This window comes from Myotis lucifugus, unplaced genomic scaffold, assembly GCF_000147115.1.
Source record: "Myotis lucifugus unplaced genomic scaffold, Myoluc2.0 scaffold_18, whole genome shotgun sequence".
Lineage (NCBI taxonomy): Eukaryota > Metazoa > Chordata > Mammalia > Chiroptera > Vespertilionidae > Myotis > Myotis lucifugus.
In genome coordinates this window covers 1,962,298-1,985,009 of record NW_005871066.1, presented here as the reverse complement: position 1 = coordinate 1,985,009, position 22,712 = coordinate 1,962,298, and the positions used below count along the sequence as shown (strand labels likewise).

The 22,712-nt window shown below is 47.3% G+C and overlaps 1 protein-coding gene across 1 annotated transcript in view; it reads right to left on the bottom strand.

The window, feature by feature from the left end:
• Positions 1–22,712, bottom strand: part of ELMO1 (engulfment and cell motility 1) — a 315,463-nt gene that overhangs the window by 49,887 nt on the left and 242,864 nt on the right. The window lies entirely within an intron of this gene.

Here is a 22,712-nt window from a genome sequence, read left to right as displayed (position 1 = left end):
GCCCCAGGAAACAGAAAGCTGGCTCGCTGTTGCCACCCGCACTTCTATCGGGGAAAAGGATTACTTTAAGACGTTCTGAATCTCCTTCCACCTGCTGTCCTGCACACTCCGGGGCTTGACAGCAATGCTGACCCTCCCCATCCAACCAATGGGGTTTTAAGCAAATTGGTTAGTGTGACTGGTCAAAAAGAACCATGTGTCAGTCCCGTGCAGAAGGCGATTACAGCAGCATCAGTGATGTGCAAACAGCACTCTGCATTTGAAAAGCATTCTGCAGATGAGAATGGTATATTTTGCCCTCTGTTTTTTTTTACCCCCATCCAAGTATCAGATGATCTCATTCATATGAGGAATCTAATGAACAAAATAAACTAATGAACAAAATACAATAGATTCAGAGACATAGAAGCATGGAACAGACCGATAAATCTCAGAGGGAAGAGGGGTTGGGGTTGGGTGGGGAGTGACCAACCGGGGAACTTATATGCATATATGGACACAGATAATAGAGTGGTGAAGGCTTGGGAGGGGTGGGTGCGAGGAGGAGGGGTCAATGGGAAAAAAACACACACAAACAAACAAAGGGGACATCTGTAATACTTTCAACAATAAAGAAAAAAATAAAAGATAAAAAACACCAACCAATCGAACAACAACAAAAGAGTAGCTGGCAAGGTATACTGAAATATTAGCTAGTAAAGTCGATGATAACCAAACCCACTGCATTGCCTTCCAAGTGCATGTGAAAAACACCCCTTCCCAGGGAGTCCCAGGATGTGGCCCCTGCTTGTCTGGTCAATGAGTTATCCCCAAAGCGGGAGTAAGGGCTCATCAGCTTCGCACACCCCTGTGGGAGCAACTGAGAGGATGAATAGTTGCTGTTTCATGAGATCCAAGTGGCCTAATGAAATAATGCATGCCCACAGGGGCCTAAATTACATTTGGGGATTATGTTGCTCATTAGATAGCTTCCCTGATGTGAGGAGAACTGGTCGACCCAAAGCAAAGAGCGGTGGGAAACACCCAGTGTGCGAGCAGCCATGAGCTCTCTGGCCGTACTGCTACTGAACTGACTACCCAGATGCGCTGGAGTCCCCAGCCCACAGGCCACCTCCTATGGACCTGGGAATATCTGTGGCCCAGGAAGTGTCTAGGAATTCTAAGTGGGCTATTTGGGGCCCAAGGCAGTCCTATTAATAATATCAACAGCAGACCAATGGCAGGAAATTCAAAAGCTCTATTCTGCTTCTAGATTACAGAATCAGTGAATGCTATTCGACATGGGTATACTGTAATATTTTAGGATGTGCCTTTTTTTTAAGATGAAAAGAGTTGAGAGCCTACCTCCGTTCAATTCCCCCAAGTTAAAGCTAAAATTTCCCAACCTTTGAAGGTTTGTTTTTCTCATACTGTCATTAACATTCCTTAGGCCTTTAACTCGAGGAGTTGCATTTGTGAGAAGCCTCCCAGGCCACAGGCTGTGCTGTGTGCTCACTCCTGTGTTCCCAGGGGTGGAGGTGGGGTGGGGGCTGCTCCCTGTAAGACAAGCCACACTGAAATCCCCCTAAGACACCATAAAGCCATCTTCTACAGAGCCTGTCAAGAACATCATTTTTTAATGCTGTGCTTTTAGAAACACCTCACTGATTTTTAAAATAAACTTGACTCTGTTTTCCTCTCCCAGTGAAAAAGTCTATCATTCCACCCATGTTGTATTTGCCATTTTTTCTGATTCTCAATCAGGCAAGTGCAATAATAATAATAATAATAATAATAATATAATAAAAGGGTCAGAGCAAGTTCTCCAAGGCTCCAAAACTTGCTTCCTGACCTTTAGCACAACAAAAGCATGCAGACCAGGTAGGTAGGTAGAATTGGGGACTTTTAGTTACTTTCTCTCCATCTCCATAACCATCATTTTATTAGTTATTGCACGGGATCAAATGGAAATGAGTTCCTGGCTTTCCTATTGCACAGAATCCATTAGTATCAATTTGATAGTTGATGCATTTAGTCTTAAATAATGCAGAATTTGAATACGATGGAAATTTTGGCCACTATCACAGTATTGAGCACCTTCCTATAGTGAGAGAGAAAGATGCAAATTTGGAAAGAAACAGCATGTAAGGTGATGTTTGGGGATTCATCCCAGAGGGTAGGTCTCCTAGAACTAGGACTAGCTGCTTGAGGTATAATGAATATTATGGACAAAGGGCCTCTCATGGCATTAAATAAAATTCATTTATCTTCTCAATGCTTCAGTTTCAAATCTCCCTAATCACCACACTACTATTGACTCTGCAGAGCTGTGGCAGGATTAAATTACAAACACATGGACAGCACCCATGGCACACCCAACACATAGTAGGTCCACAATACACGCAACCTGAGCACAAATCCAAAACTTGACCTGTGTGACCTTGGACAAACACAGCATGACCTCCTTGAAAAGGAGAATGGTATTACCTACCCTATAGAGCCTTTTCATGACCATCTGCTTGTATCAAACAGTGACCGAGCATATTCTATGTGCTAGGGGCTTTTGTGTACATGTGCCTTTCTTTAAGAATGTGAATGAGAATCAGAAAACTGTATAATACAAGGTATTGATTCAGGGAACCAGATAGCACATGAAGTTACAGGGGCCCAGCTGGTAAACATGTGCTGAAGGGAAGACGACCTGACCTTTAGAGGGCAAACCTCATTCATTCATTGACTCACTCATAAAACATTTCTTGTGGGGGTGCTAAGAGGCAGGCAAGGCACTATTTAGACCCCAGTCCACACAAGAGAGAGGGTTCTTGGCTCCAGATCCTTCATGATGAGTACTGGTTTCCTTCTTTTCCTCCCTCAAGGAGCTCTCTGATGAACAGGAAGACAATTCAAGGACTGGGTGGTAAGTGCTAAAGGACAGGAATGTGACTAACACCTTTCCATCACTGCCAGACTCAAGTCCCATCCCTGGAATCCTGCAGATCAGGCTTATTACATCCAAGTGCAGTTCAGCCCTTCCCCCACCCAAGTCCACGCGAGCCCAGGCTGCTGAAACACTGGCTCGGGAGCCAGAGTGGTCAGAGGCGTGGACAGCATTGCGTTTCTCTAGAAAGTGCAGGTGGGGAAGTGCACGGTTTAACGGCGTTCAGACCATTTCCTCTCGCTGCTCACGCGGTGGAACCCAGCCTGCTGGGAGAGCCTGCCAAGGAGAGGGAGCCCTCAGGCATGGCTAGCTAAGGCGAAGCCGGAGCTGTTTACTTTGGGGCGTTGTAAAAGTAACATCGGATTGTTTCTGCTTTCGATGCAAGTGATTAAAATGATTGAAATGGAAATGAAAACATGTGCTTTTGATGATTAGGAGATGAAAAAAGAAACAATTAGCATGAAGGCGAATAATGGGAAAAATAATTTTTTTTTCTCCTCAACTATACAGATGCTCACAAGAGGAAATGTCCTTGAACAACTTCTGGATTTTCCAATCCTCCACTGGCAGCACCAGGAAAAGCTTCAAGTAGCTAAGGACCAGGGAAATTCTAAAGGAAACTCATGGGAATAGTTCAACTGAGGGTTAGAGCCCAAACCCCAGGCTTTCCCCAAGGTCTGAGTGGGAGGAAACTGGGTCCTCTTTCCTCGTCACTTGAGTGAGATGCCAGGCAGGAAAGCTTCGTCCTTCCGTGTCGGAGATTTCCCGAGACGCTTGGCCATGACAGACCCACCACGGTCTCCATGCAGCGTCTCCAGAGAGGTCATTCAGGGTTCAGGTATTGCCTGTCCCTTCTCAAAAGTACCCAAGTGGCTAACTGCAAAGTTGGGGGGAGTCTCTCTTTCTCTTCCTCTTATTCCCTTCCTTCCTCCCTCTATTTTTTGATGTCTTACTAGTAAATCAGCCTACTTGATATATATTTTTAAAAATATATTTTTATTCATTTCAGAGAGGAAGAGATAAATAGAAACATTAACAATGAGCGAGAATCATGGATTGGCTGCCTCTTGCGCGGCCCCCACGGGGGATCTAGCCCCCAATATAGGCATGTGCTCTGACCAGGAATTGAACCCTGACTTCCTGGTTCATAGGTCGATGATCAACCACTGAGACACACCGGCCTGGCAGCCTACCTGATATCTTGACCAGAGTGAATGAAAGCACCGAAGGGAAACTAAGAATTCAGTGGTTCCCCTGAGGCTGTCTATCCAGGTGGGGAGCCCATTCTCCCAGCATAAGCATTCCCAGAATTCCCTCTGAACTCTTCACACCTGGACAGCATTTTTCACTTACAGAGGCACACCACCTTAGGAGGCTCTTGGCACTCTTGTTAGAAGGTGCATGGTCAAGGGGGTGGAGAACAAGTTTCTAAGCAGCGAAGACTACGTAAGGGCTCCCAAAGCATAGGGAGCACGTAGCCACTCCAGTAAGAGGACTGGTGGCGGCGGGATAGACGAGAAAGTCAGAGACACTGGGTGCTGAGGGTTAGCCTAACACTCATGAGCTGCCTGGTTCTGGAAGGAGCTGAGTAGGGTCCCTAAATCATAGTTACTTCATCCGTACATGGGGCCTGCTGAGGTGGACGCGTTGCGGACTGACCTAATGACTGCCTCTTCCTCCGCCTGAGAGAACTCTCATTTCACTCAGGTGTCCGTCTGTCCTCTGGGCAGTCCTTTATCAGAGCAAGTGCTGACCCCCCACCTCCGGGTGCAGGTCTTATTGGACATTATTTGGTTCAGAACTGGGTTTGTGCTCAAGTTCAAGCCAAGGAGACAAGCAGAAACCCGACTGGGTGCTGCTGTGGATCAGGTCCCCTGTGACCCCCATCTCTCCCACAGGAAATCGTGGTGTGCGATGTCCAGCACTGATGCTGACACGCAGGAGGGTGGAGCCGTGGGAAATGCAGAGAAATGAAGTTGGGTTAAGCCAGCCCTGAAGTCTACATCATGTCTAGCCTCTAGTTATATGAGCCAATACTTTTTCTTCTTGTTCACCATAATGTTTTCTGTTACTTGGAAATTAAAGTACATGAAATAATGGAGACACCGATTAGAATTTGGGGGACAATAAATGAAAAATAAAACCAGGGGTGTGCTGTGTGTCATGCAGAATGAAGGACAGCGTGAGCGCTCCAAACACGCTGGCTCCTTTCCCTGGAATGCCTTTCCTTGCTTACGCTGTCTCGTCTCCATTAAGAGATTCTCCCGGAGGATCTATTTCAGTTTCATTCAAGCACAAGGACATCTCTGACATTATAAATGTTGAAAGGCTTTGTTTTATTCATTGGCAGTTTCTAGGAATTCAGGATGCTGGAGGCAGGGAGAAAAATTATACCCAGAAAATCCTTAGTGCCTGTTACAGGTTGAATTGTGACTGCGCACCCCGCCCGCCCTCCCCCCTCCCAACCACCACCAAAATAGGTTGAAGTCCTAATGCCAGTACCTCAGAATGTGACCCTCCTTGGAAATAAGGTCACTGCAGGTGTAATTAATTAAGATGAGGTCATGCTGCAGTAGGGTGGGCCCCTAATCCAACATGACCGGTTTTCTCATGAGAAGATTGCCTTAGCTGGTTTGGCTCAGTGGATAGAGCGTCGCCTGAAGGGTCCCGAGTTCAATTCCAGTCAAGGGCACATGCCCCGGTTGTGTGCTCGATCCCCTGCTGGGGGGCGGGGTGGGGGAGGGGGTACAGGAGGCAGCCGATCAATGATTCTCTCTCATCATTGATGTTTCTATCTCTCTCCCTCTCCCTTCCTCTCTGAAATCAATAAAAATATATTTTAAAAAAAGAAGATGGTCATGTGAAGAACAGACACACAGGGAGAACGCCATGTGATGACTGGGTTCTGCAGAGGCTTGTCAGGAATGTTGATGATTGCCAGGAAACCACCCAAATCCGGGAAGAGGAAAGGAAGGTTCCTCCGTAGGTTTCAGGAAATGGCCCTGTTACACCTTGATTTTGGACTTCTTGGCTCCATAACTGTGAGATAATACATTTATGCTTTTTAAAGCCAACTTGTTTGTGGTACTTTGTTATGGCAGCTCTGGGAAATGAATCCAGTGCCTATTCATAGAAAATTAATTGGGAAAATCAGGTGGAAACCAGGCACTTTAAATCATTAGTCTTAAAAAAAAATCCAGAAATGTTATCAGGTGTCTTCTACCTATGGTACTATTTGCCAGACTGTTGAAAGTCTAAATTTTCCTCTCTAAAAGCACCCAAATATCCCTTATTTAAAGATGCAACCATTCTCTAAGTCCTTTTTAAAATATATTTTTATTGATTTCATAGAGGAAGAAAGAGGGAGATAGAAACATCAATGATGAGAGAATCATTGATTGACTGCCTCCTGCACACCCCCCACTGGGGTTCGAGCCCACAACCTAGGCATCGAACCCGGGACCCTTCAGTCCACAGGCTGATGCTCTATCCACTGAGCCATACCAGCTAGGGCTCTAAGTCTTTTCTTAAAAAATAAAATTAAATGCAGCCATCAGGTGTATAAAACAGATAAAGGAGCAGCTCCTACAGTTGAAGGAAGCTGGGGGAGAGTGAGCATAGAACGTCCTTCATTCTATGCTAAGCTGCGGCCAACTCTCTCTACTGACACCCGCCTCCACCCATGGAACCACAAGGGATCTATAGCTCTCACTGTTCTAGAGGATGCAAATGTGGGTGCTCATGTTCACGGTTAGAAGTACAGTAGGAGTTCTCAATAATCGCTGCATACTTAACTTGTTAGATTAAGAAATGCTTTCCACCCTTTCTGTAAAATATGACTGGTGCCTAAGCTGACAGTTCAAACTAACAGTCTAGTTGCTGGGATGCCCCTGTGTTTCTCCTTCCACCATATGAGATGTGAGATTTTGGGGTCTCTTTCTGCCAGTTATATGTGTTAGTGTAATTATGTGATTTGGTTGCATATTATATACACTGAAAAAAATGTGGGTGTGAAAAGAAAATGATCTAAGTTGCATGCTTTGGGAGGTTGGATTAAAAAAAAAAGAGTTGCTAAAATGAAATCAAATCTGCCATTGAACCAGGTGGGGGTGGGTCAACCACAGAAGCCTGGAAGATTCTGTACTTAGATGGCTTCCTAAATGCCTTCAAGATCTCATTCTGCTTCAAGAAGACTGAGGCCGGAAATTGCAGATGATGCCTTTCTGGCATGGTTTATGTGAGCATGGTCATTACAAGCTCCAATCAGCAAACCTAAGAAGCGTTTTGGTCTCAAAACAGTCGGGTAAATGAATATGCATGTATACATTTTAAATTAGAATATTTAAGGTACACATATACCATGTTATGATCAAGCATAATCATTTTGTGACCTTTTTTGGTTAACGAATCAGCTGCCGGCTCCAGCTGCATGGGGTAGGAGGGTCCCCCTGCAGGTGCTTCACTGTGGATGCTCTGCGCGTGAATGGACAAATATGGTACTTAGTTGTCATCAATGGCCACAGAGGATGTAAGTTCCCTGAATGAGGGAATATTTGTCTTCTTTGTTCAGTGATGTTAATTTTTTTTAAAGTTGCATTCATTCAAAACAGCATAGATATTTTTAATTAAAAAAGGAACGTATGTTTACCTGAATAATTCTTAAAACTATAAAAAAAGGGAAAATGAGCCATAAATCACCTCCTGTGGATATAATTACACATTTGGCATGAGTCTCAGAAAGGACTTTGTCGATTTCCTGGCCATGTCATATCTAGGTCAAAGGCTGGGCCACTTACCAGAGACAGAGGTCTGAAACCTGCTCCAAGATTTAACCCAATCAGGCAGGGACCCGCACCCACTTGAACAGCTCTCACTGCAGGTTCTGCATGGTTCACCTTCTGCAAATAAAAGTCTGCAGAGCGCAAACCCACTCCAACTGGGGTTACTATTTTGATTCCACTCACTTACCAAGAACTGTGTTTCTGACCATTTTCAAAGATGAAGTGGAACATAAAACATGTCAGTGACATGGCAGTGGTTCTGGACTGGGCCACATGCATTCAAAGGTCCCCATCCCCACTCCGATGGCAGATAAACCCTCTCCCTTGGGAGCTGCACACACCCTAAGAAATCCAGGCCAAGAAGGAGAGAGCAAAGAGTTCCATAGCCAATGCTCCTGCTTTTAGTGGAGGCTGGGAGTCAGAGGGGACAAGCGGCTGGCCCCTGGCACGCATGGAGTAGCATTTATCCAGAGCGAGAGCTCAAACCTCCTGCTCCTTCCTTCAGCAAACTGTGTGCCCCTAACAAAAGCCAACCAGGAAGACGAATCAAAATAAGTGTGAACGAGCTCCCAGTGCCAGCCGCTTCTTACAGTGACGTGGCCCTATAAATACTGGCTGGCTTGACTTCTTGGCTCCACAGGGGGCAATAGGCTGAAAATCACTGGGTGTGGAATCGCCAGCACTTTCTACTTGAGAAGATTCTGAGGGGCACATGTTGTTGGCGTCCTCCTCACCCCATTAGCAGCTGGGCAAGTGGAAAGCGAATAGATGGCCATTTCCCAGTTCTGAGGCCATTCTCTCGGTAGGGACTTTCTAAAGGAGAATGCTGCCTTAATTGGCACTTGACCCAATGGGAACAGGGCTCACAGCCACAGCGGGGCAAATGTGGTGAAACAACCTCAGACACTGCAGGCCACGGAGAGGCTTCCACACTCAGACGGCAGGAGAAGAAGCAATTGGCCGGTGTCCTCCCGAGTCTTTCATTCTGAGGGGCGATCACCTCTACAGCGGGACTTGAGGAGAATGGGGAACCACCAAGGTACCCCTGAGGTTACTCTTCTGGGTTTGGAGGATTGGTGTATTCTTCAGCCCCTGAGAGGGCAATGCTTGGTGATCTGCTGCAGGCTTAGGTAAGAGACACCCAGTTTGGATACAGCCTCTGACACTGGGCCAGTTATTTACAATTTCTTAAAGCCTCCATTTCTAGATTTGTAAACTGAGAGTTATGTTGTAAATATTAAATGAAATAACAACTGCAAAGGGCTGAGCACACAGTAGATATTCAATAAGTGTCAGCTAACAGATAACAACTAGTTAATTAGAATAATAAAGTAGACAAATAATAAAATAAGTAAATAAGTAAACACGAGAAACCCTCACCAAGCCCATCATCAGGGTGTCTAGCACGCACAAGCTCTGTGCTAGGCATCGTGGGCTCTGAGAGGCACGTCCCAGGAGGAGTTTCTTCACCAGCAGGGAGATAAGCCATGTACACAATTAGCTCTCGTGTGGCTGGTGAATTATAAATGCACAGAGAGGCACAGGGCCAGTGTGATAAGAGGTTGGGAGAAAGAAAGAACTTGTAGCTGGGGAATTTAGAGCAGCATCATGAGGGAGGGGGCAGGGGCCATCAGCTATGTGTTTCATGAAATATCCCTGAACAATGTAAACTGAATTCCAAGTCAGTTTCCAGTTAAACAGTCCTGTCTTGGGATCACCTGCATTACTCTTATGCTGGTTCTAGGAAAACTTAACTTGATTTCTGAAACGTCAGCTAACCAGAGACCGTGTGGGAAGGAAACCTGCTGCTCCAGCACCTTCCCGTCCTCTATGATGTTCAAAATAAGTGGGTTTTTAAAGTTTATTTCAGAGAGGTACAGAAACGTCAATGATGAGAGAGATCTATTGATCGGCTGCCTCTTGCAGGAACGACTGACTCCTGTTCAGGGACGGGCTTGCTGTGGTGAGCCCACTCTGTTCCAGCTGGAAGGACCTGCACCATGCGCTCATCCGCGGCGCGGCACGCTCATGGGAGACTGCCGCCCCCGCCAGGACGTTCTTAGGCCGGTGACGATGGACACTTGCTGAGAAAAGGGACACACGGTGGAGATGCCCAAGAGGCACTGTACTGACTGATAAGCCGCTCCCAGCAAGGAGGGGAGAGGAAGGCTAAGGAGCCGGGAGATGAAAGGCGGCTGCTACAGACGCCACTGTGAGCTTCCAGTTCTCCCGCAGTGATGAGCCACCGGGACCAGCCACCTAACCACAGCGGCGGCGGCTGGCGTGGCGGGCCAGGGCACTGCGGCAAGGGCTCCGGCCACCTGCGGAACCTGGATCCCCACCCGTGAGTGCTATTCCCTTATTCTCTCTGAGCGCCAGCCTCTCGATTTGTACAATACAGACATCGCTGACCACCTGGTTAGAGGACAATGAACATGCAAATGAGAATGAAACAGTCACCAAAGTCCTTCCATTGTACACATTCACGGTCACTTATTTAGTTTGGTGATATAGTTCTGGGTGGTCAATGATAACTTTTCTTTAATTCTTAAAATCTTTTTCCAAGTGACACTGGTGTTTATGTGAGTTTAACCTTCCCTTTCCCACATCCTCTGTTAAGCTCTGCCTCAGCCCAGGCGCTACACTAGTCCTCACACAGGCCAACCCCTTTCTCTTGCCTGTGATCTCCTGGTTGGTATTCTCCATCACCATTCATGAACAGATCTTTACCCAGCTGCTCGCATCATCCACTTTCATTCACTGAGGTTGCCAATATGATTGGATTTGGGGGGGAGGGGTGAAGCCAGTCCTGTTCTATTTCTATCCCCAACCCAGTGTACAATCACTGCGTAAGAGAGTTTGAATGAAGAATGAATGAATGAGTGAATGAGTGAATGAATGATTGGAATACTTATTAATATCTTGAATAAGTGAAATGTAGTTTATGCCTCTAAATAGTTCACTTGCTCCTTCTTAGACAAGCATGCAGATTACTGTGGAATTCAGAGCACTTTGCATTTTTTTCCAATTAATATCATGTTTTCCTAATAACAAAACAGAAACAAAACTTTAACTCCAGCTCCGAGTAACAAAACTCACCCCTCTCTCCACGGGCCTGGAAAGCGTTTTCCCGGCTTTGTGCACAAGCTGGCTCTAGTGAGGCCATCTGTCCTAGACAATAGCGGTGCCATCCTGTATGACAATGACAATAATGTGGCTGATTCCACAGTTAATAAAATGATCCAGAAATCCTTCAGAAAAGCACAGGAGAGTGGAAGAATGAGCCGGAGGAAGAGAGCCCCCCAGGCGGGCATCTGCCCTCGGTGCCACCTCCGATGGTCACAGCACGCACTCAACACTTGCCTACGCCCCTATTCCGAGCACTTCACACAATTAGTTACTTACTCTCACAGCAGCTCTCCCCATTCTTTACACTTGGAGTGCGGGAAACGAGTTAAGTCGGCTCGCGTGAATTACGCGTACTCCGAGGGAGCCGTCTTTAACTCGGTTCATATAGATTTGCGGTGGAGTGCGGGAAACGTGTAAACTCGGGCCGATTGTAACTGCGTATTACCAAATATTTGTTTGTAATCTACCCTTTTGGTGGATGGAACAAAACCAAAAGACAGAGCCATCTTATATTTTGGCGGGAAATTCACCCCACACCAGAGTGTTAAAAGGACATGTAGGCACAGACAGGTTAAGGAATTTAGCAGAGATTGGTCAGTGAGTAAAGGGCTGAGCAGGGATGTGAACCGGGCACCGTGGCTCCAGAGTCCCCCTTGCATTCCACCACCTCTCGGATGTCACAGTCAGAAGAATTTGATTATTATCATTTACATTTTAAAAACGAAGCGGCCTGGCTGGTGTGCTCAGTTGGTTGAGCATTGTCCTGTGCACCAAGAGGTTGTTGGTTTGATTCCTGGTCAGGGCACATGCCTGGGTTGCAGGCTCAATCCCGAGTAGGGGGCATGCAGGAGGCAGCTGATCAATGTTTCTCGTTGATGTTTCTCTCTCCCTCAAAAATCAACAAAAATATTTTTAAAAATAAATAAATAAAAATGAAGACATTTAGGTTCAATAACAAGTGGCTGGCCCCTGGCATGCACAGAGTGGCATTCTCCTTTAGAAAGTCCCAGGAAGGCATGCACGGTTCGTCTGCCCGATTACGAGGCTCAGACATTTCCTGCTCTACCCCTGGGCCTCCTGTGTGATGCCATTGTTCTATGCTTCTCACAGGCTCAGTGGAAGGTGACTTATTATTTCTATGCTGAGCATCTCGCTCAGCTACCCTATTGCAATCAAGCTGTAATTTTACCCATGAAGAATTTTCTGATCTCTTCCCCAATCTATATATATAAAAGCCTAAGCAACTGTTACAACCCAATGACCAGCTGGGAGCTATGACATGCACTGACCACCAGGGGGCAGATGCTCAATGCAGGAGTTGCCCCCTGGTGGTCAGTGTGCTCCCACAGCCAACCTCTGCGGTCCCTCCCCCTGGCTGGCCCCAATCGGGACTGGGCGAGACGGCCCTGATAGGATGGGAAGGCCTCTAGTATGGAAATAAGATTCCTCACAACTAGAGCTCATGGAGCCATCTGCCCTCCACATACTGCTGCCTGCTGAGTGCTGGGCAGCCTCAGAGGGCCCAGGAAGCAGAAGGCATGGACACAGCCAGAATGTGAGGCATTCACAGCTCTTATGGAAAACACAGGCCTTCGTGCATGTTGGGGGGAAAAGCCAAAGCCCCCAACCTGATAGCCTAGTACTTCTCCTGAACATGGACTCACAGAAGACCACCCCGCCCAAAAGCAAAGGAGACTGCGCTGATGGTGGCAGTGGCCTCAGAGCAGGAGTAGAAGTCCTGGACTTGCTCTGTGGACACAAGGCCGAGCACACACCGGCTCCACTTTGCAATGACTGCAGACTCTCAGCTCTGCTCTCCTCGCCTGGGCCCAGGCCAAAGGAGACACCACAGACGACGTGGCGTTGGGTGCAACACCATCACCTCTCCATTACTCACTAATACATCCTGCTGTAGTTCTCTGAAACGTATTTCCTCCTAATTTTCTACTACAAATTGTCTAATTGCACACTCTGCCAATATTATTTCTTAATAATAATACCTTCTGTGTAGAAGGACAAAATAATAAATAACGTTTTTTCAATTTATTTTTATTGATTTCAGAGAGGAAGGGAGGGAGAGAGAGAAACATCAATGATGAGAGAGAATCATTGATCGGTGCCTCCTGCACACCCCCTAGTGGGGATCAAGCCCACAACCCGGGTGTGTGCCCTTGACTGGAATTGAACCCTTGACTGGAATTGAACCCGGGACCTTTCAGTCCACAGGCTGATGCTCTATGCACTGAGCCAAACCGGCTAGGGCTGCCTGCATAGTCTTCCAGTGGTGGCTCTCTCCAGTCCTGGTGGCTCCCGGGACTGGGTGAGATGGCCGCTGGGCAAGTGTCCCCAGCAAGAAGACCTGCCGATGAGAATGGCTCCCTTCCCCACACATCCCCCTTCAGGTCAGCATCGTCCCGCACACAGCCTCCCAACGTCTGTCCGGAGCGGTGACAGCACTATGTTTAGCCAGGCGGCCAGGAATCCAGGCCAGAGTGCCTGCGTGCTCACTGCGCTTGGTTTTCTTGTCAATAGGACCAACTTGACCAGGGGCTGAGAAAGCCCCGTGTCAGACAGATTCCCACTTCGCCTGCAAAACCTGAAGCAGTGACATTTGGGAGAATCCCCTTTGGGATCCTGGAATGAAAGGCACTGGAGGCAGATGATGGAAATGCCTGACCTCTGCCTGTGCCACCTGTGCCCGCCTAGGAGGACAGGGCAGGGGACAGGCTGCGGCCCAGCAGAGGTGCCGAGCCGACAGCTGTGCTCTTCCGCACCGAGCACCCTGGGAGAAGCAGCGCTCCGGCACTGCCTTGCTACCATCTGCGGAGTTTCTACAGCAGACGCGTTATTTATAGGAACCTGTTTGTGCAAAGCCAATATTTACCTGTCGGGGCTGTCAAAATTTACAGTTCGTCTGTGCCATTAGCCTGCTGTTTCCCCATCAATAATGGAAATTTCCATCCCCAGGAAGAGAGGCCTGGGGTAGCTAGGAGGGTTACGCGGCCTCCCAGTTGGTAAGAAAAGGAGTGATACTGACAGTTACAGGGAAAGTGCCTTTGTTGTCCAACTGCCCACTGGACCCTCCCACTATGCGGTGAAGACAAAGGGTTGTCAGGACAAAAAAAGTGGAATTCTCACAATCACTTCTTTGTGGTTGAAGCTTCAAAACCACCCCTGGCTAAAACCAGAATGGCATTTTCTGCAACAACCTATGTGTGTGTGTGTGTGTGTGTGTGTGTGTGTGTGCGCGCGCTCCATGCCTTCCATAGGAAGATTGGTATCTATAGCAAGGATGAGGGTAGAGTGGTTTTCCATAAAAATGCACACCTTCTCTCTGAAATCAAGACCCTCTGTTTTCACTGAAAGGAGCCATCTATCTCTCTTCAGGGTCTTGTATTGCGTCTTCAACTGCATGCCCCTTAAATCAGGTGCGCAGACCTGGGCCCTCTTTCTCTTCTCACTCTCCATCTTCTTCCTCGGTGATCTCAGCCCCACCCCTCCCACATCAACTCACAGATGGAGGGCAGCAAATTTGTTTATTTCCAGGGAGACTCACATAAGAGCAGGAATATAGGTGGGATCTCACTCAATGTCCTCGTCTTGTTGCTCTGATGACCAGCTGAAAGTCACTCTTGCCCAATGGGGATGGCCACGCCCTCTTCCTGTGCCAGGCCATCAGACCACACTTTCTTATTCTGTTCTCCTCACATGGTCCAACCCAGGGTCCCTCAGCCTCAGCACTGCTGACATTTGGGGCTGGATAACTGTGTTGTCCTATGAATTGCAGCATGTTTAGCAGCATCCTTTGCCTCTACCTGCCAGATGCCAGTAGCATCCTGTGTCCCCAACTGTGACACTGTCTCAAGACATTGCCAAGCACCCCTTAGGGTAAATCCCTCCCATTTGAGAACTTCTGGTCTCAAATGCCAATTACCTAGACAACGTAAACATGTCAATCACACAGGCCACATAGACATGTCAATCACACAGACAACATAGACATGTCAATCACACAGACAATGTAAATGTCTTTCCAAAGGCAAATCCCCAGAGCCCTCCTGGTTCAGCTGATTCTGGTGGATCAATTTCTCACCTTCTTAGGTTACGGCCCTTTGTGTTCGAATTCACAGACTTTCTTCCCATGCTCCTTTGCATACATCTCTATCGATCTTAGCACCTTTTTCAGGGTTTAAATCTAGATGATGATCTACCCACGTATCCCAAATAGACACAGGAAGTGAGGGACAAAGCACCCTGCACAGCACACACACCATAACGCCCATGTGACTGACCCCTGATGGGCTGGCGTGATTGACATATTCACTATTCACCCGTGTGAGAGAAGAGGTGACATGTCCTTTAGCCTCATGAGCAAGACTCAGGGATTGAGCAGCCCACAAGCACTTTTTATGTCACCAGCCTACCTTCTCCACAGGACTGTGCAGAGTTTAAAAATCGGTTTGCTTCCTATTCCCGCCTGCGGTTCACTCTTCACGGTGGGTGACTGGGCAGAGGCTCACTCGCTACTGAGCCACAGCTTTCTCCACTGTCCTCCCGGCCTCTGGCCACTCCTCCCTCCAACCCCACTGGGTTCTAGGGCTGTCTGAGTTTCCTGGCTCCAGGCAATGTCTCCCTATTCTCTCTACTCTCTTCTCCTCCCTAAGGTGAACATGGCAAGCATGCACCTCTAAGCCAGGCTGGGGAATGACTCAACCCTTTTCCAACAGGAACATGGTTCTGCATACAGACGTGGTCATTGAGGTCTTCCTCAGACCTTCACGCACATAAGCCACAGTGCTTCAGGGACAGAGCCCTCATGGGGGCAGTCCTGTGGCTCCTCTCGGGGGTCTGGGTTGAACTGAGGATGTAGCCCATGAGTCAAGCTTAGCACAGGCTCTGTGAAGTTGTTTACTGTGAGATGCCTGCCCAGATGTGTTAGGGAGAATCTGCATTAAAGGCCAAGAAGGCATGTCCACCCTGTTGCCTCTCAGGGAGTCAATGACACCTCCATCCACCCAGTTACCCAAGGCAGAAATGGGGAGTCAATTAGTCATCTCCCTCTCCATAACCGCATTCCACTGCAGACCATCAGCAGTGGGGAGTCTTTCTGACCTTCTCTCTAAAACATATCTCGGAATTACTTCCCTACCTCCATCTCTACTGATACCACCTTAGTCCAGGCCACCACCATCCACTGCTTGGACCATTGCATCGTTCTCCTAACTGGTATCCCCACGCCCACTCTTAAGATGCTCCAATCTGTTCAGGGTTCAGCAATGGAGATCATCTTAAAGGAATCTACACCCATGCATGGTACTGCGTAAAATGCTTCAACAGTTTCTCACTTTAGCTGAAATCCAAACCTGTCACCCTGGTCTACAAGAGCCTGTGTGACTTAATCCCTGCCCACATCACCAACATCTTCGGCCACTCTCCTGTCACTTCGCTTCCACCAAAGCGGTCTTAGTTTCACTTCCTTGAACAAGCCACGCTCTTTCCTGTCTGGGTCTTCAGTCCCTCTGTCTGGAATGTACTTTCCTCCACACTTTCTCACAGTTACTTCCTTCCCACCATGTAGTTGCAGCTGAAATCATTGGTTCTCACATGAATGGACATCAGAATGACCTGGAGGGCCCGCCCCAGAGCCTCTGACTCAGACACCTGGGATTTGGGCCTAGAATCTGCATTTCTTAGAGGTTCCCAGGTGATGCTGTTGGTGCTGGTTGGGACCACGGCTTCTCCCACCACGCTATTTGATACCAGGTTTGCCCACCCCTAGTAGGTTCTGTCTCCGCCCCTTTTTTGTTCACAGCACTTCTTATACTTTGGACCATTCTGCCTTGCTTACACTTTTGTTTACTTTTTCTCGTCTCCCCTGCTAGAATGTAAACTCCATGGGGCCAGAACCAACGTGTCCCCAGTGACTGGTGCAGGGCCTGGCACATAGTAGGTACTCAATAAATAAAATGGGAATGAAGGCCAGAGCAAGAGACTCTGAACTCAAAGACTTCTATCTAGGGGTTAGGAAGTGGACTGGAGAAGGAGTTGGTGGGGCACCAGGGAGGAGGGTCTGGGCACCAGCAGGGTGTCCCTGGGTGAGGTGTAGTCAACAGGTGTGTCACACTGGCAAACCCTCAGCACACAGATGCCCAGTCTCATGTGGAGGCCCATCTCTACTCCTGGGGCTGTCACTGGGCTCAGTGCAGATCACAGGGCCCGAGAAGAAGCTCCCAGAGGATCCTGGCAGATTAGAAAGGAAATCAGTCACAGAGGCCATCGGAGGCCCTTTAATTAAATGTTCAGCTTTGTAACCATCGTTTCCCGGCCCCCGGGAGTCAAACACAGCACCTGGCCACGGGAGGGGAGAGAGAGAGATAATGCCGCCCCCGAAGCATCGGTGGCATTTTAATGAATGCCACGGAGAGCGAGCAGGGTGGGAGCAGTGGGAGAGGACAGGAAGGAAACTCACCCAGCCGTGCAGGTTTATGTGATTAATGCCAGCGCAGCACCAGCACTTGATGGATAGGACAGCACCCGCATGTCATCACTCTCACCTTCGAGCGCCAGGTGAAGGGGCTGGGGCACTTTCAAGCAAGGTTCAAAGAAAAAGCAATCGCTGTAGACACGGTTATGAAAATGAATGGGGAGGGGGAAGTGGCGGTTGTAATGGTGCTTTCAAAGAAAGAAAAGAAAGACTCAACGCATTCTATCCCATCACAGGGTCTCAAAAGAGGTCCCCTTACATGAGAATTTCAATTGGTGCATGAATAGACGGGGAGGGAAAAATACACAGACGGTGCAGGAGGACGGGAGTCCTTTCTGCTCTTGGAAGAGACAAGCCGCTTCATTACCCACAAGGCATTGCTTAGGGGACCCACAGGAAGATGACATTGCAATATACTGAGGTCAGAGTGCCAGACACCACCAGATGAATTATTTAGATTCATTTTTAAAAAGCTCCAATTCCATATTATTCCAGCACAATAATTTGATTTCTGAATGTCTCTAAGTAACAAATAAAAATGAGTGTTCTCCATATGTGTTGAAAACATATATACATCTTTTTATTCTCCCTAAACCTGGGACCTCAATCAGAGCCTTTTACATCTGGAAGAACCCAGTCCACCACTGGACACATTCCTGCCCCTTGCTGCCTCCCCAGGGTCCCAAAGGCCACCCTATCCATGCCTCCCATCCTTCACTCTGGCTCTTGAACTCCTCTTTGAACTCCCTCTCTGATGACTTCGCCCTACTCCAACTCAAAATGTATGTTTTTATTGACTTTATAGAGCGAGGAAAAGAGAGGGATGGAGGGAGAGTGGGTAAGAGAGGGAGAGAGAGAGAAACATCCATCAGATGCTTCCTGCACACCCGCTACTGGGGATTGAGCTGGCAACCTGCATATGTGCCCTGACAGGGAATTGAACCAGCGACCTTTTGGTGCACGGGATGACACCCAACCAACCTAACCACACCCACAGGGAGACGCTCTTAATCATCTTTCAAAGTCCAATTTAAGTATCTCTGCTCCATGTAGGTTTACAGCTCCCCTCTCGTCTCTTTCCTCTCCAAGAGGATAAATGGTCCCACATCCTCTACTTGAGTCTAATGGAATGAACAAGGTTGTTGGTGGATATGTCTGTCTCCACTGCTAGACCCTATTTTATTTTAATTTCCTGATTCAAATTTATCTTAATAAAATTTCCTGATTCAAATTTATCTTAATATTTGCTCCCTTTCTAGACTGTCCTGAAGGCCACAAACATTTTTATTTAGGAACCAGTCAGAACAAAAATCTGTGATTCTCCTCAAATTCTGAATTTGTCTTTTTCTCTTTTTTTGAAAGAAAATAATTAAGTCGGAAACTTTCAAAACAAGCCCTTGTTCTCTTCTATGTGTAAGAAGTAATTTGAGGCCCAAATGCCGTCAGCTCAATCAATGTATTGTACATTTATAAAGGACGCTTCTGAAACTGTCTAGATTGCATACAGGAAAAAAGGTCACTTTACCCACCAAGTTTTATTTTACAGCTCAAAACGCACCCAGGCGTACAAGAAAACTAATTAGACTTTAAGACTACCGAGTGAGGCCATGGTGTAGCAGCTGGTAGTGACAAAGCTTTATAGCAGCTGTTGGAAAGACTATCATCAAAAATACGTCTTACCGACATAAAAGTCATCAGTTGGGCAATTTGTCAATGACTACTTTGAAATGGGAAAAGCAAGAAAGCTGACTTCATAATAAGTAAATAATGAGTGGCCTATAGGTTTGATGATAATGCAGGAAAAAATGGCAAGAAATCATTAGCAGAAGCAAAACGCATTGCCATTACACATTAATGACTTTTTGGGTCTGAGTTTCCCAAGTCCAACATGTCTACTGCTGAGCAAAGAAAAATACCCTTTCCAAGCTCTGTTCCATGCTAGTGTTGTTGATTTTCTACCAACTGTGATCTCCCCAAGACCGAGCCAAATCTACTGCTGGGCTGTCAGCCTTGTTTCTGTGGGGAGGATGGCACCAGCTCGCTTCAAATGCAGATTTGAAGTGCTCTCCGTGAAACAGTATTTGTTGAAGCATTGAACCAGCCTAGTAATTATGAAATACATTCGGGCAGACACCCCAATCACTGGATGATGATTTTCCAATCTAGCGAGGGTCATGAATAATTGAAGGAGTCTGGAAACCTTGAGGTTGCCCTTGAGAGGAGTGAGGCAATATTCCTAGCCCCTGCCAGACCAGTCTCCTTGACCTCCAAGGAGTCCTCAGAGTGCCCCAGGCTTCAGGTGCAATTTCCACTCCCCCTCCTCTAACCCTTCCCATCTCATCACAAGAATCACTTAAGGGATCAGTCCCAACAAGTAGCCACATTTAGTACTGAATATTCCACTCTCCCAAAGACCTTACCACATCCCAACCCCGAGCTCCCAGCCCATCATGCCTCTCATTCCTTTGTATCTCAGTCACCAGAACTCCAGCTCATCCCCCACCACCCAGACTCTCACGGACCTTCATTCCCAAAGGCTCCGCTTATTCCTTAAACTGCTTGAAGCTCTGGACACCCTGCTCCCCTCTCCCAACCTTCCCAGTGTGCCCTCTGGAGCCCAGCGTCTGTCATTGTCCTGTATCTTGTCCAAGCATTTGTCTTTCTCTTTCTCACCCTGATGGGAAGCTGGCTGACTTCTAGGAGACTGTTCTCTCGTGGCCTCCAGTTTCCCTCCCGCCCTCTGGAACTACTGATCTTGGAGGTTGGACAGGTTCTTTCCTGCTCCTCCTTCCTTGCAACTTCCCGACCATGATCCTCTGACTCCCTAGCCCACACCCAGGTCCTTCAGGGGCCTACCATCAGACTACAACCCACATTCTGCCTCATGGTATTTACTCTCCTTCCAGTGGTGCCCACCATTTATTGAAGATTTCCCCCCTTCTTTCTCTTTGCCACCATTCTGTCATCATTCTTAGTAATTTCAATATCCTCATAGATGATCCATGTAACATCTAGCTTCTCGGTTTCATGGCCTCCTTAATCCAATGATCTTATCCATGGTACTTCCCTAAGCCACTGTTTGCTGTGACTATATCCTAAACACTGTCATTGTTGATACAGAACCACTACCATAGTTTCAAGTTCACAACTACTATTTCATCCTTCCAACTCGCTCTTCCTAGTATCCTCATCCCCCAAATTCTTAGAACCTATTGTGACTTTTGGCATTTCCCTTGTCCATCACCCCCATTCTTGTCTTTGCTCTCACCCTTACCGAACTTCTATTCCATTATAATTATAATCACTCCCTTACACTCATTCCCAAATCCCCAGCAGATCTTCCTTCCATCACAATTTGCTTAGCAAAACACCCATCTTCCTTATATCCTATTCTTTGCCTCCACCTATACAGTTCAAAGTGGCTAGAGAAAAGCATACAGTGATGTTATTTGGCCCCATTTTTAAAAGCTATGACCTTAACTAACAAGTGAGTTCCTAGCTCTTTTTCGCAAACCTACTGCATTTCCCTGGTTGCTTCACTCTTCAAAACTTCTCCTCAATGGTCTCCTGGAGCCTCCAGGGTCCCACCCCTTCTTCCTCAGTTTTTATCAATTCACTGAGAAACTAAAACCAATCACAAGAGAACTTCTCTAATCAGGCAGTGAATTTGAGCTGAAATTGCTCTAATCATGGGCGCCAGTGACCTCCATCAGGCCCACTCTGATCATTCACAATCTTCCTCCGACACTAGCATTTGAAAGAGATGATTGCTGCCTCTTCCTAAAGGAGCCTTTCTTCTCCTGGCACGTATCCCACATTTGTTGTTGTTACTCGAGTACTTCCTACCCCCCAGTTTCTCCTTCTTTGTCTCTTTTGCTGCGTTTTTTCTCATCTTCCTCATCTCTAACTGTTGGGAGTGCCCTGGGTTTGGTCCTTGGACTTCTTTTCTATCTTCACGTGCTCCCTAGATGATGTGATATAGTACCATCTATGGGCAACTGCGAAGTTACACCTCTAGTCCTACCACCTTCTTCCTCAGACTCAGATGCATCTATTGGCTGCTCCCTCCACGTCTGCACGTGGACATCCACCAGTCATGTGCCATCCAACAGGTCCAAACTCAACTCTTTCTTCCTCTTCTGTTGCCTCAATCTACTCTTCCCCAGTGCTCCTCACCTCCTTTAGACACTGCCATCAAAACCCAGAGTCATCTTCGACTTCACTCATTCTCTCCCACCCTATACCCATTCCATCACATCCAGGAAGCATATCCTATTGGCTCTGCCTTTAAGGCAAAATCAGAACGTGACCACTCCTTACCATCTCCAGCCTTCCACCTTAGTCTAAGCCAGTGATGGCGAACCTTTTGAGCTCGGTGTGTCAGCATTTTGAAAAACCCTAACTTAAATCTGGTGCCGTGTCACATATAGAAATTTTTTGATATTTGCAACCATAGTAAAACAAAGATTTATATTTTTGATATTTATTTTATATATTTAAATGCCATTTAACAAAGAAAAATCAACCAAAAAAATGAGTTCGCGTGTCACCTCTGACACGTGTGTCATAGGTTCACCATCACTGGTCTAAGCCATCGCTCACCCTTCCCTGATCTGCACAACAGCCTCTTCATCTGCCTCATTTCACCGTTACTTTCCCGCAGTCGGTGGGCCTCTAAAACCTACCAGCTCATGTCAGTCCTATGTTCACAACCCTCCAAGAGTTCCCTGCCTCACTCAGAACTACAGCCAAAGTCCTCACTGTGGTCTTCAAGGCCCTGCAGAACCTGGACCTTGCTGGCTCTTGACTTACTCCCCACACCCACCTCCTTGCTCACCACCCTCCGGGCGCCTGACTGCCTGGCTGTGTTTCATACACACCAAGCTCGCTCCCACATCAAGCCCCTTGAGCCTACTCTCCTAGGAACCTAACATTTAACTGTCTTCATTGGGAAAAAAGTTAACATAGCGCTTTAATAAGATTTAAACAAAAATAGCCTCTCACCCCTCTGTCCCACAAAATGAGACTTGATACTCAAACTTTGCTGCAGCCAAGCGTGGAGCAGTTTCTCATTTCAACTACCTGGTTGGTGTTAGCCAAGAAGCACAAAGTCCTGACTCGGCAGGAAAGGCTTTCATAGCTTAAAATTTGTGTCACTTAATTACATTCCACTTCCTAAATAGAAATGCTTTTCTAATCTATACTTGCAAACCCGCTGCTCTTTGGAGGAATGCTTTTGACATCTTTTCCTGAAGTAATCACCTCGTGCTGGATGATGTAGGCCGTGGAGAGGGAAGTTCCTGCTGCAGTGGCCTCCTCTCTAGCACCGGTTCCGAGTGGATCAGCACTTCTTAGTGTTCACCTTGGACCGAGATCACAGGAGAGGCTCAGAACACACAGG